We start from the raw sequence: 15,086 nt of genomic DNA on the forward strand, positions 1-15,086 counted from the left end.
ACTTAATATTGTGTGAACATTTTGTTTTGCTTAGCTGTCATGCTACACCTCCTCTCTTTAAAAGAATGCTCATACATTTGGGTTAATGTATGAGTATTCTATTTCAATGACTTATTCAGTAACAATTAATTATTAGGTAATAAAATGTTTGGCGCACTTAGCTTATCGTTCATTGTTATGCTATTGGAAAAAGGTTTTCTTACTTTATTTTGTTTACATTTGTTTCACATGTGTCTTTATTGTACTGACTTTTTTTTGTATTTTGAACATGATATGTTGTATTTAGTTTTCTTTGGTTTGTGTGCCTGTTTATTAAAATGGATAAATGAGTGTTTATTGTTTGGTTGTTTTTTTTTTTTTGTTATTACTAGTGGTGTTATACTGCTTTAAGTCTATTCTTATGAATTATAATTTCTTTATTGTTTTTATTACTATTTCCTATGCTATGCGGTATTAAAGTAAAATTGTTGTTCTCATCGATATTTTTAACTTTGTAGTATCCGTTATATCTATTTTCTAACTTATGGGAGGCCTCTTCTCTAACTAATACTAAATCTCCTATGTTTATTTCCTTACTATAGCTACTTTTATCATAATTAGTTTTTTGTTTTTCTTTAGCCTCTTGGACTAATTTCCTAGCTCTTTGCTGTGCTATTTGAAGTCTATATTTTACTTCTTTGTCATAAGCTTCGTGATTGTACAATGGGCTGATTTCATTTTCTTTTAAAAAATCGTAGTCCGGTGGGTTTTTTGCAAATATTAGTTCAAAAGGACAATATTTATGTGTGGTCGATGGCGTCGTATTGTAACAATACGTGAAATACCTGAGGTATTCATCCCAATCATCTTTGTCACTGGATATGTATGAACGTATATATTCATTCAATGTCCGGTGACTGCGTTCTACAGTACCCAAAGTCTGATGATGATACGGTGTTGAAGTTTTATGTTCAATTTTTAACAGTTTACACAGTTCTTTGAATAAGTTGTTTTTGTATTCTGTGCCCATGTCCGTCATTATTGTATTCATGCGTCCATAAATCAAAATGAAATTTTCGAACACTGCTTTAGCGACTGTTGTTGCGTGTTTGCTTGGGACTGGGATCGCTACCAAGTATTTGGTTAGGTCACATATGATGGTAACTGCATATTCGTTTCCATTTATCGATTTCGGTAATGGTCCGACTGTATCGATTTGTACAATATCAAATGCCTTCGGAGGTGTCTCCGTTATTGTCATTGGTTCTTTTATATGCTTATTGGTCTTATTCTTCTTGCAGTGGATGCAGTTTTTTATGTATTTTCTTATGTCGTTTTTCATATTCAGCCAGCTATACTTCTGCTTGATTTTATCTGTCATGCGATTTATTCCTGGGTGGCCACCACTAATAGGATCGTCATGATATTTGTGCAGAATTTCTTTTATTTTCCCGGGATTTGTCACATATATAACCTCTGGGGTTAGAGCGATTGTTAGCTTTTTGAGAACTTTGTTACCCATTTCTATAAATTTGCCTACTGCAGTATAATTACTTTTAAACAATTTGTCCCCTAAGGACAACTGTATTTGTACAAGTCCTAAATTGCCGGCTTCTCTTTCAAGCCTGGTAAAGAATTGTCCTAGGTCAATCTTATCCTCAACAATTAGGTTGCTTGTATCCAAAGTGCTACAAATTTTCTTTGCTTTTTTGAAATATAATTTCGGAGGAGTGAAAACGAGCTCGACATGTCTTTTTACTTCAAATTTATTTAGCGCTTCGTAAATTTTGGGGTTCTCTTTGTGACTTTCTTTATTTTCAGCATTACTGCTGGTCTGTTTCGCTGCTGATCTTGTTGTTATTTTTAATATTTTACTTACTTCCACTGACATATCTTTTAAGTTTGTAATTGTTATGCGGGATAATGCGTCCGCAATATGATTTTCTTTTCCGGCTATATACTCCACTTCAAAATCGTACTCTTCTAAATCGAGTCTTACTCGTGTCAGCTTAGATGAAGGGCTCTTCATCGAGAATAGGTATGTTAAAGGACGATGGTCAGTTTTAACTAGAAATTTTCTGCCATAAACATATGGTCTGAAGAAGGTTATGGCCCAATGGATTGCGGCCAATTCTTTTTCTATTGTGGCTTTGTTGGTTTCACCTTTGGTGAAGGACCTAGAAGCGTAAGCAATTGGTAACTGTTTGCCATTATGTTCCTGGCTAAGGACTGCCCCACAAGCGTACCCACTAGCGTCTGTTGTTATGCAGAATTCTTTAACGAAGTCTGGGTATTGCAAAAGTTTTGGACTAATTAATGCTTCCTTTAAATAGGCAAAAGCTTTTTGACATTCTTCTGTCCATTCGAAGGAAACATTCTTTTTGCAAAGCCTAGTTAATTTTCGTGAGTGTTCTGCGAAATTCGGTACGAATCTTCTGTAATAGTTGCAGAAAGCTACGAATCTCTTAACTTCATCCGCTGTTCTTGGTGTTGGGTAATTTTGAACTGTTTCAAATTTGTTCGGGTCGGGTAATATTCCCTTGTTTGTACATTTATGTCCTAAATAAGTTACTTCTTGGCTGAAAAATAGGCATTTATCTGGATGTAATTTTAGGTTGAATTTTCTGCAAGTGGAGAATACGTCTCTTAAATTTTTTAGGATGTGGTTTTCAGAACAACCTAATACAACTAAATCATCCATGTAGAGAAATGCTTGAGATGGCTTGAGGCCTGCAAATGCTAGGGTCATCATTCTTTGGAATGAATTCGGTGCTACTTTTAATCCGTAGGGTAGTCTTTTGAATCTATATGTGCCATTATCGGCTGTAAATGAGGTTATATCCCTGGAGTCGGGGTGTAATTCGATTTGATGAAAACCTGACATAAGGTCTAGGCATGAAAAATATTTTGCTCTTCCAAGTTGATCTAAAATATCGTCAATTCTTGGAAGTGGGAATTTGTCTGCTGCTAGCTTTTTATTTACCTGTCTGTAGTCTACCACTAATCTCCATCTTTTTTCTGTTTTACCTGGGAGTAGTGGTAAGCAGTGCGCGCTTTCACTCACCAGCACCTGGGTTCAAGCCCTGGTCAAAGCCTGGTCAAACATCGCAAAAAATTTAGAAAAAGGTTTTTCTTAACAGCGGTCGTCCCTCGGCAGGCAATGGCAGACCTCCGAGTGTATTTCTGCCATGAAAAACAGCTTCTCATAAAAATATAATCGCCGTTCGGAGTCGGCGTAAAACTGTAGGTCCCTCCGCTTTGTGTGACAATATCAAGGCGCACGCCACAAGTTGGAGGAGAAGCTCGGCCAAACACTAACATATGTGTAAGCGCCAATCTATTATTATTATTAATAAGATTGGGCTATTATATTCCGATATGGATGGTTCTATTATGTCATCTTCGATTAACTTATTAACTTGTTTGCTTATTTCTCCTTTTTGCGTTTGAGGCAATCTATAATTTTTTATGTAAACAGGAGTGTCATCCTTCATGTATAATTTTTGTTTGTAGAAATTATTAGAGGAAATTGGTTCTGTTTCTAGTGCAAATATGTCTATGAATTCCGTGCATAGTGTGGTTAGTTGAGAGTTGACAAATTGTGGAAAGTTTTTTGTTAATCTTTTTAATTTCTCTGTATCATTGCAATTTTTATCGTGTGTGGTTGTTTTAATTAGTGTGTAATCGTCTAAATTTTCGGTATTGATCTTGTAATTTTGAATAGTTGTGTTTTTATGTGTTGTGTTGATATTTCTAACAAAAGTTTGATCTTTATTTGTGATAGTGTTTGCTATGAAAATGCCTTCAGATAATTGTTGGTGTGGTATGAAGATGTTTTTGTTATCGGTGTTTACTTTGACTTGTCTAATGACTTCAGATCTAGCAGGGATAGTAAGTGTGTTGACAGACAGACAATTTGTTAGGTGCATTGTTATTGTTTGGGGGAAATCATATGGCCTTAGGATTAATTTATCCTCTGTTTTGCCATAATCTAAAGTACAATTGTATTTCTTTATGAAATCTAGTCCTATTATTCCATCGCATGGGATTGGAAAGTCGTCTTCTACGACATGGAATTTATGGTAAATTAGAAGGTCATCACCTTTTAAATCCGCTTTAATTGTGCCTAATGTGCTAGTTATTCCTTGACCAATGCCCTTTAAATCTGTAATTTGTTCTTTATTAATTTTGTGAGTTTTACTAATTTGATGCATTTTTATAATGGAAATGTGTGCTCCCGTATCAATTAAAAAAATTGAAATCGAATTATTTAGGGATGTCCTTGTGGATATATAGCTGTTTAGATTTAGGTTCAGTACACATATTTTTCTTTCTATTAATTTTGAAGTGGAGCTTCCTGGTTTTCCGTCTGGGTGCAGCTGCGTACATTGCGGGTCTGGTTGTAGGATATATTGCCGTTTTGGGCTTGTGATCCTCTTCGGTTATTATTATTATTGCTGTACGACCTCGAGTTATTGTTGTATCTCGGTTGTGGTCTGAATCTCCGATTTTGGTAATTGCCATAGTTGTTACTTCGGTATCCTCCCCGGAAATTGTTCCTGTACTGACTCTGTTGTCGTACGTTCAAAATTGTATTCGAGCTGCCTGTTATTTCGGTACAGCTGTTGGTGAACTTAGAGATCGCATCGTTCATTGTTGTGAACGTTCCCGCTTGCATTATCATTTTAACATTATTGTTGGAGCTGTTTTTACACATTGCCTTGACGGCTGCCTGTGTAGAATATCTCGTTGCTAAGTCTGGGTTTAATCCATCCGAGATATATGCTCCTTCTAGTGATCTGGTAATTTTTTCTATTTCCGCTGTGTATTCGTTAGCAGTTTTACTACGTTGTTGAACGTTTAGAAGTTTAGCGGTTAAAACCTCTACCGATTCACCTTTTATCGCGTTTTTGAGTTTTGTTTTTATTTGTCCAATCGTGTTTTCATTACTGATGAAGTTTCTTGCCGTTCCTTTTAGCTTGGTCTTTATCATTGTTATTGCTAAAAGTTCGTGCTCATCCTTGATTTGATCAAGTATGTCGAGGGCATCTAAGAAGCTGTGTAAGTTTTCTGGCTTCCCATCAAACTCTGGGAGTACTGACGAGGCGGTTTTAATGAATTCGACTACTGTTTGTACCATAGCGACGTTTATGGTTGGGATGTTTACTTTTTTGGTGTCTTCCCCTTGACTTAAAGAGGGTGATGGAGTCCGGCTTCGGACGCGTTCTGACAGAAGTAAGTTAAAATCAACCTGGAGATTCTCCTCTAATGTGGTTGGTATTGTTACTTCTATATTGTGTCTAGCTAACGAAGATACAAGTTTATCTCGTACTGCAATGAAAAATTGGTAAGCTTCCTTTTGGTGTTCTGTGGTAAGTATGCGATTTGCTACATTGATCACCTGTCTAATGTTATTAAGGGCTTCCAAGATTATGTTCAAATGTTTTACTATAGTTTCCGTTGTTATAGGAATACTCTTATTAATACATTTGTATGATTTACTAGCTTTAGTTTTTTCGTCAGTTAATGTGTCATGGATTTCTTTCCATTGATTCATTTCTGGTTTAAAACTTTTGGCATTTTTGAAAGTTGTTTCTTTTTATTGAGAGAGTTATACGCGTTGTTGTACATTGTTTAATTGTCTCAATTTGTTTTTAATGTAATTTTTTATCAAGATTACCATTGCGACAATTAAACATGTAGCTACGCATGCAAAAGCGGTCAACCACTTATCGGGAACTTCTTCCTTGTTTTCTACGATAGGATGTGGTTGATATTTAATTACTTTAGTTTCGTAGGTGTTTTCACCTGAGGTTTCTTTTCCTACTTCGTATCCTGCTATTCCTATTAATATGCCGTTTAGTGCAATTTTCCACCAAGTCATTTTTATGTTAATAATATTTTACGGTTGAAAAAAAAATGAATGAGAAAAACAATTTTCCTTTTTATTATTAGTTCTTGTTTTTTAATTTAATAAAAAAAAATTTTTTTTTTGTATTTTTATTAGTTATAGCTGTCTTATTTGTGCTAACATTCTCCTTGTTTCTTCTTCCCTAGTTTTTGGATTTATGACGTCTACTAAGATGGTTTCCCTGTTCATACTATAAATTTCCTAATGATCCTTTTGGTGGTTCTGCGTTGTTGTTGTTGCTGGGTTCCACCCATTTGTGTGCAGATCTTTTAGTTTGGTTATCAACTTCTTCTTTTGTTGCCCGCGACTGATGTTAATTATTCGCTGTAGTTCTGCACATTCTTTTTGGTGCCTTCGCTTTCTACCTCCACGTTTTTTGGGTTTATGTTCGCAGCTTATTCGTTGCCTAAACTCTTGTAAGTTGGCTTTTTGGCGGTTTTGCCTTTGCCGGTATTCCTCTAGGGATATTGGTTTGGGTCCTATTACAATTTTTGTAGGGATGTATTTGGGGTATTCTTCTGCGTTTTTCGATCCTTCCGGAACGTATTCCTCTACCATAATGTACTGGCAGGGTCTTGATAGAGTTGGCAGGGTCTAGATTTGGGTTGGTAGGATCTAGATTTGAGCTGGCAGGATCTAGCTTTGAGCTGGCAGGATCTAGCTTTGAGCTGGCAGGATCGCCATGTAAAGATTGGAAGGAGTTTAGTATTGTCTTAGCTCTACAGCCGCATTTAGGTGAGCATTAAAATGCCCCACAATGATTCCAAAAGTAAAACACAAGTAAAAACGTTGAGTCTTAAAGTGGGAATGTTTTATTCGGCTCATCGCCGTTCTTTTATATGCTTACAATCTACCTTATGAGTAATCTAATTTACAAACTTACATTTCTAAGTTGTTAATCATGCTTATGATTCTACGTTGTTGTGCATGCATACATAAATGTATATGTGTTCAATCGAGTTTATGTTATTGGAGAAGTGCAGCGCAAGCTAAATTGATTTGAGTACTTTGGCCTAGTTATTGCCACAAGTATATTGAACTTTTTACTTAATATTGTGTGAACATTTTGTTTTGCTTAGCTGTCATGCTACAACATTTAATACTTGCGCCGGGTATTTAATGTTCGGCTCCGCCCGAACTTAGACTTTCTTACTTGTTATTGAATAGTTTATGCTTATTTCCATACAAACCTATCATACTGTTGATGCATATATGTAATTGTAAGTTGTTGAGAATAAGTGATTTTTTTTTTTAAATCTTTTTGCATATTTTTTGTTTTTTTACAAACTAATGCGTGCTTTTTTAAGTGTGTATGTTGTAATGTTTTTTGAATACTTTAATTGCTTTTTGGGGCAAGAAATCACTCCAATAGAAAGTTTAAGGGTTCGGAAGGGAAAACAAAACACTTTTCATTTTTTTTTTTAAGTAACTGCTACATGACTTCGACTTATAAGTAAGATTACATATCGCTACCTAAAGGTGAAAAGGTGCCCAGTCCACTTTTTTCCAAAATTAAGTCTTTGATGCAGAGCGACGGAAAAGGCCGAGACTACAGCGATTTTTCGTCCTTTTTTCGACCTTTTCACGTTTAGGCAACGATATTTACTTTGATCTTGAAGTTTTTTGTTTTTCGTTCATATTTTAATTAATTCATTTGGCTTGGATTACATTAAAGTTACTTTGAATAGTGGTGGCTGACAAGCTTTCAATAGCTAAATATGTGTGTTTGAGATTTATGTACTTTTATATTTAGTTTTAAAACCAAAGTGGCTTATTAGAAATAGTTTGCTTAGTGCAGTTTGTAATATACATATATTTGATTTGATGTGGCAAAGTTTTTTGAGTAGCCGAAAGCCTTAATTTGAGCAAAATTTTTAATTAGGGGTATTCCCTTAAACGGCATAAAACCGCGAAAACCTTAAAAGTCTTACAACCGTTGGCGAAAATTTTCCACGAAATAAATATTTGAGTTCGGAGTTTTCCAGTCTTACGTCTTTAAGAGAATTCCCCAATCGTTTTGAAGAAAAAAAAACGGCAATGCGATTTCGTTGCTATGTGTAATAGAGATTTTAATCATTTTTTGTTTAGCATATCAAAAGAAATAGATTTTCATTGTTTAGCATATAAATAATTTATAAGCAAATGACAAAAATTATTCGATCGTAGCTTTTTAGTACACATTGTCGCATTATATATATATATACATAAACTGACATCGCATATCTATCATGATAAAAGTGTCATTGAGATAACTTACTAGTTTGTTTTAATAGATTTTTTATCGCTTTATAATTTTACACTTACGCTTTACAATACACAGTATGTAGCTGTACAATGTAAACATTTTTTTATTTTTATTTTTTGAAATTATAATTTTCATTATAACATTACTATTTAACTTATTAGATAGGTATGCTCGAAGTCTTGCAAAGGCCTTGCAAAGCTGTCCCATAGGAAACCGGTTTTTACCGTGCAATCCGTGCACCGTGCAAGGGCATTGCAAGACTTCGAGAATACCCCTATTGGGTTTTATGTGTTTTAAGAATTCATACAAATATGTGTGTGTATATGTATTGGTTTAAGAGTTTATGTGTGTGTGAAGTGAAGCTTATATAAATCAATATAGTTTTGTATTTCAATATAAAGCCCTAACCGCTAAAAAAAAATCTATTTTTTATGAAAATGGATACTAGAACATTTTTTTGTGGTTAGGGCTCCATATGATCAAATTTTATATGTATGCGGTTATACGATTGGTTTGGATTATATCCTCATTTTCACATTCATACTTAACGTATATCCTGACAAGCCAGCTTCGGTCAAGTGCAGATTTTTTCCCTACGCATATATAAATTGATAAAAGGCTTGCATGTTAATTTATTCAATCTTGAGTACAGGTCATCGTATATACTTACAAGTATGGAATCCTATGCCCCTTTTTGTCTATTCTCTTTCTAACAACGGACGTGCCTGCCAAACAGCGGACGTGCCTGCCAAACTGAAAAGCATGATGGCGGCAGTGTTTGACAGGCACGTTCGACGATGCGAACGGCAATGGAAGGTAAGAAATGGAAGATGGATGACATGAGAATGAAATAATTATGAAATAGCAGAATGTCGAAGCAAAAACGAAATGTGACAATGCGAATGACGTTAAATGAAAGAAATGTAAAATAGCGAAATGTCGAAATAGAAGAAATAGATGACAGGCTCGTATTCAAGGGTTTCGTGAAACAAAAAGTGTTGCTGTGTTGCGCCATAAAATATTTAAATACTTTTTTAATGTGGTTAAATTGAATCATACGCTTTTTTAATTAGTTGGCAAAAGTACATATTTCGCCAGCCAAAATATATATATGTACCTATGTATGTATATAGCGCGACGCTACAAGATTCATTTATAAAAACGGTATATGCTAATGACGTTATTCATAAAAAATAAAATAGATTTAAATAGCTCTGTACAGTGACATTTTTGTAAAAAAATCGATTTCTTAATTTTTTATGAATTTGGGTAAAATATTTAAATTCACATTTTTAGTGCATTTTTTTCCTATTTATTACTTTTAAAAATTTTATTTTCTTTAATAACCGTTTCACTGAGTCAAAAATCAAACTATTTTATAAGAAATGTATTGACCTTTTTAGAACGGCATTTAAAGAATTTTTTGCTCAGATTGAAAAATTGCCTGCTTCTCACACTTCTGTGGTGCTTTTTATTGTAGTTATTATTCTGTTGACATCTAAATTTCCCTACATAGATTTTATGTGATTGCCGATAGATTGATTACCGGCATTTCCTCTGTGAACTTTTTTTAACTACATTCATAAAAAAATTACTAATTTTGGTTTCTTTTTTCATCTTGAACTGGTACATATGTTTGTATATAAAATGCATTTAAAAACGTCATTTGCCCAATATGCACGATGCAGCGAACAAAGGTGGCACCGTCAGACATACCCCTACTTTGAATTTGTCGATTTTGATAATTCTGATCTAAAAGTAAACGACGTATCAGAAACTTTAAATGTACTGAAATTCACTTATACTTCCAGAAAAATCACCGCTTTTTCATATTTTCCTTATTAATTGTCATTGTAACTCATATATTTTTAGAATTCAGCGCAATTAAAACACGCTTACTATCGAAAAATTTATTATTGAGAAAATTGGCTGGTCTGATATTTTCTTTTAACATGCAATTCGGCTTTGTTTACTTTTTGTACAGAAATGTCATCGCCACTATGACGGGGCAATCTTGTACTCTTTCTTGTCAAATATGCATTTTGATGTAATTGCTATGAAGCTATGAATACTCATTAAAATCGTTTCAGTTCGTAATAAACGTACATTACATACTTGTAGTCTAAATCATGATAAAAACATAGCAAGGTATAACCGTTCTCTCAATTTGTCGGCCATGATTTTTTTTTTGAAGTTTGAAAACATTTTAAAATCATATAAATGTGAAAATAAAAAAATGAAATTGTTCGAAATTGTTGTTGCTTGAGATTGAAAATGAAAATGTGTGTGTGAGTTTGTGAGTAAATTTAAAAATTAAATTGTTTGGAAACGTCAAGAATTTTAAAAGTGACTCTCAGCGGTTCTACCTTACTATATTTTTATCATGGTCTAAATATATTTTTTAATATGAACTAGCTTTTTTAATTCTAGAAAATATCAATAATCACAAGAATTATAAAAATTTCTCTTCAAAAGATACGTTTCAAAGCATCCCTGTTGATGTCATAATTCAAATAAAAATTTGAATAGAAATTTTGATGCAAACGATTTTCCTCGATATTCATCATACAAATTTCTTTATTTTTTATTTTCTTCCACGCAAATTTACTCATTACTTTAAGTGGCTTTCATCTTTTTATTTTTGTAAAAAATAATATAAACATGTTGCTCTTGCCAGCTGCAATAGCTTCAATACACTAACAAAAGTGTGAATACCCAGTGCCCAGCTTAGAACAAGAATCCTAGCATTTTGCCTCCCAAATGTTACCGTCTGGCCTCCTCAAGATCCATAATGCCTCCGGAGTTAGTCAACACAACGTAACCAAATTGACGAGAAGGCAGCAAGTTGTTGGTCCACTTCCAACCATTTCAACCAATTTATGCGATTTAATGGGCCTCATGCATAAAAAATGAGTCTAAGGTCAGACTCAATTTTTGCACTAAAGGGGTGAGCTTAAGCTCAAGAATTTGTACTGAAAATCGAATTGGAGCTTAAACTCACATTTAATGCATGAGGTCCAATATCTTTACTGCTACCTTGTGTTGCGTCCAGTAAATAGTGGCCAATTTTTACGAGTGCCTGTGGGCCTCTGCCAGTAGCTGCAGCTGCGGCGGCACGTGATTGTGGCATAACGTTGATGTAAGCGTAAAATAAAAAAAGGTTTGGTAAGGTTTTTCGGGCCGCTGCTTAGGCCACAATCGCAAATGCACCCACACATGCGTACGTGCTGCGTAGAGACGTAAATTATAGTTTTCCCCGAGCTCCAGTTTCTTATCGCACTATTATTTCCCTTATTACTTATAATTCTCTGCCACGATTTGCGCTGCTCGGGCCACGGCTGCTTGTACAAGAAAATAAACTATTTGTTTAAACGATGATCATCTTACTTGTCCTTATGTCGCTCTGGAAAGAAATATATATTAAATTATATGTTTTCTTAAAAATAAATGCAAATTTACCTAATTTTTCCACCGGCAGGCACGAATATGATGTTCAAAACAAAAGCAATGACAACGAATTTCACACACATTGATGTATTTTAGCGCAAAACGATAAGTTTCACAAATATTTTAAATTATTGCCTGGAACATACACATTTATCGTTATTATTGGAAATGCAAGACTTGGCACGCATTTTTAATTTCTTTTTTATTGAATTCAAATGAATAAAAACACATTTTTCTAAAATATTTCTCAATTTACATTTTAAAGTTTTTTCTGAAACTTGAATGTAACTCTGTGCGGAGAATGAGAGAATTGAAAATCAGGTGATCTCAGCTGTTTTCAAATGTAAACAAACAAAATGGCGCTTTCCATACTTGTAAGCCTATACAATGGTACAGGTGCTGTTAATTAAAAATTGTAAAACATTTTTCAGAACTCTATCAGAAAATTACTACACAAATTAGATTTTTCAAAAATTCTGTCAGCCGAAGAGTTATTGATCTCAAAAATGGAAAACCAGAAAACTCGAAAATATTTTTATAAAAATTTTAGCAAGCTGCATACATACACATATTAAAGAAAATCTTTGATGATACATTTCTTTTTTCATTTATTAAGCAAATATATTATCTTTCAAACTACGAAACAATGCTTTTAGAAACACCCTTTATAGCACACAATTCAAACCCACGATGTAGAGAACAAAGGCGGCGCCATCAGTGGCACCGCTACTCAAGTAAAATTAAACGCCACCTCAGAAACACGGTTGCCAGACTTGATACTTTGGTACAAGAAGTGGTATTTTTTTTCAACGATGGTACTTTGTTACAGTGTTCCATAAAATGGTACCATTTTAATCTAATCAATAATTAGTAGTTTTATTTTATTTCATGGCTGCTTTAAACTAAATCTTTAAAACGTACAATATGTATAGCATTTTCAGTTTAAATGAAACCATTTTCAAATTAAGCGAAACCTTTTTCAAATTAAATGAAACCTTTTTCAGTTTCAGTGAAACTTTATTCAAATTAAATGAAACCTTTTTCAGATTCAATGAAACTTTATTCAAATTAAATGAAACCTTTTTCAGATTCAATGAAACTTTATTCAAATTAAATGAAACTTTTTTCAAATTAAATGAAATTTTATTCAAATGAAATGAAACTTCTTTTTTGGATTACTTTGAATTAGCTGTTACGTGTTGCTCTCCTTTACGGTCAAGGCATGTTGAATACAGTGTTGCCGTTTCTGTCCAATTGGACCAAAATTGGTAGTTTCATTTCTTAAAATAAGGCTTTGGTAGGTTGGTTGGTTTGTTGTGATTTTCGAGGGGTTTTGGTAACTAGGCAAATCATATAATTTATTAATTTTATAAAACTTCAAATATCTCTGTTTTCGGGAGTACATGTAAAGGATGATGTGAAAAGGAAAAGAGAAATGGGACATGTCAAAATTATTCTTGAACCGAAGTTGAATGTTGCCGTGAATAGACTGTGCTCTAAACCGTAGAGTTTGTTTAAGTTAAAAGAAAATAATTAGACAATTGTTATGCAAATGCCAAATTTTACATTTCGCTTAAGCGAGTGAGTGAGAAGGGAGAGTATTTGTACTTTCTTCCCTCTTCTCCCTTAAGAAAATAATAGTTGACAGCTTTGAATTCGTGTAGCAACAGTAACAATATTCTCCCAGTTAAACTTCATAATCGGCGTTATCGACTCCGTGATATAAGTATGGCATCGATAACGATGTGCAACTGGGAGTTAAGGCTCTGTTACGTACGTGTTTTTACGTAGAAATCAAAAACCAACAGACTTCTACGTATGTAATGCTGTGCATTGGGTAACAGCTTACACGCGAAGCTCATTTAACAGATTCCTTACAACTCTCAAGCAATGCCAAGTATACATAACAGAGCCTTTAGTGTTAGCCAGACATGGTGCAAACGCTCTTAATAGGTTAAGTTGATTTCCTGTTCCTTAATTTAAAAAAGTTTAATACTTAATTTGAATAAAGTTTCATTTAATTTGAAAAAAGTTTCATTTGGTTTGAATAAAGTTTCATTGAATCTGAAAAAAGTTTCATTTAATTTGAAAAAGGTTTCGCTTCATCTGAAAAAGGTTTCAATTAATTTGAAAAAGGTTTTGCTTAACCTGAAAAAGACTTCATTTAATTTGAAAAAGATTTCGGTTGACCTGAAAAAGGCTACATTTAATTTGAAAAAAGTTTAATTTAAACTGAAAATGCTATATATAGTTCAAAAATTTTCACTTTGTGTGACGAAGTTTGATTGATTGCGTTTTCCCAAGAATCAAAAATTTTTAATTGGATCTCTTAATTCGTAAAGTTCCAAAATCTTTAGTAAAAATTAATTTCATAAATATGTAATGTAATTATTTATTTCGCGTTGTAACGGTGGTGTTGCAAATTTTTGTCTTTGGATTTTAGTTCCATTCTCAATATTAATAGCAAATTTCGAAATGATAATATTTCTGTTTTTTCCGGATCACCAACCGATATCAACTTGAAGTTGTTTTTTTATTTTTATACCTATATGTATATTTACTTTTATAAAAAATAAACTGAAAATTTATTGTTAGTTTCAAGCAAATAAAGTGATATGTACGCATACATTGTACAGTTTTGAGTAAAATAGTAAAAATGTTACATTTTAATCGAAATCGGCTTTGTTTATTTTTACTTGAGAAACGTCATTGCCGCCAGCACGGCTCAATCTTATTTCAAACCTCTGTTCTAATTTTAAACATCCTCCGGAAATGCATCGTTCCGCCCGCCATCAAATGTCAGTTCTTGCGGAAATAAGTTCGTATCAGCTCCATCGAAAAGAACGTTAGCATTTATCTTAAATTTAAATGCATAAATAAAGCGTCTAACTCGAGTCTATAAAAATTTGGTAAAATGTCGAAAGAAAACTTAAAAAAAGAGAACTTAAAAAAAAAGTTATTCGAAGAGATTTATTTATATTGAAAAAGCTTGTTTGTTAAGTTAATTAGTTTTTAATTCAAAAAGGTCGTTGCTGTCGCTCCAAAGCGTAGTACAATATGCATAGAATGATCAAAACTATCAGAAATGAGGTAAGTTCTTTTTATTATATTTTTTATTTTTTGAACAAAAAAAGAAATTAATTTCACAAAACTCTGAATAGCGCTTTAGATGCTTGGTAGCACCATAAATTATTTTAGACCTCGAACCAATGTTTGTATTTAAAAAAAAAAAAACAGCTGTACTCGTAGCAAGTATAAGTTTTGGCTTCAATTTATATAAAAGTTATTTACTTCACACGCGTACATAATCATTTTTATATGTACTTGTATACCCTTTATACATACATACATGCATCGTGTTATACACACATAAATACTTCATTTGGCAGTGAACCTGAGCTTTCTCTTTTAATTCGGTGAACAACTCTAATTTACAAAATCGCGTTCACCCATACAGACATTCAAATGATTTACAATGACTAATTATTTTGTAATTCAAATCAA

The 15,086-nt window shown here is 33.3% G+C and overlaps 1 protein-coding gene and 1 long non-coding RNA gene across 4 annotated transcripts in view; one reads left to right on the forward strand and one right to left on the reverse strand.

Moving 5' to 3' along the window:
* The window catches only part of LOC118741352 (protein phosphatase 1 regulatory subunit 14B-like), a 251,722-nt gene that overhangs the window by 174,775 nt on the left and 61,861 nt on the right, over window positions 1-15,086 (forward strand). The gene's annotated exons all lie outside the window — the stretch shown is intronic.
* Window positions 10,787-11,635, reverse strand: LOC118741355. Its single transcript, XR_004993276.1, has 2 exons — window positions 11,595-11,635; window positions 10,787-11,538 (listed from the first exon to the last, which is right to left on the reverse strand). It is a non-coding gene; the product is annotated as an uncharacterized LOC118741355 (long non-coding RNA).

This window comes from Rhagoletis pomonella, unplaced genomic scaffold (genome assembly GCF_013731165.1).
Source record: "Rhagoletis pomonella isolate Grant_MI unplaced genomic scaffold, Rhpom_1.0 Rhpom_scaffold_00006, whole genome shotgun sequence".
In the NCBI taxonomy this organism is placed as follows: domain Eukaryota; kingdom Metazoa; phylum Arthropoda; class Insecta; order Diptera; family Tephritidae; genus Rhagoletis; species Rhagoletis pomonella.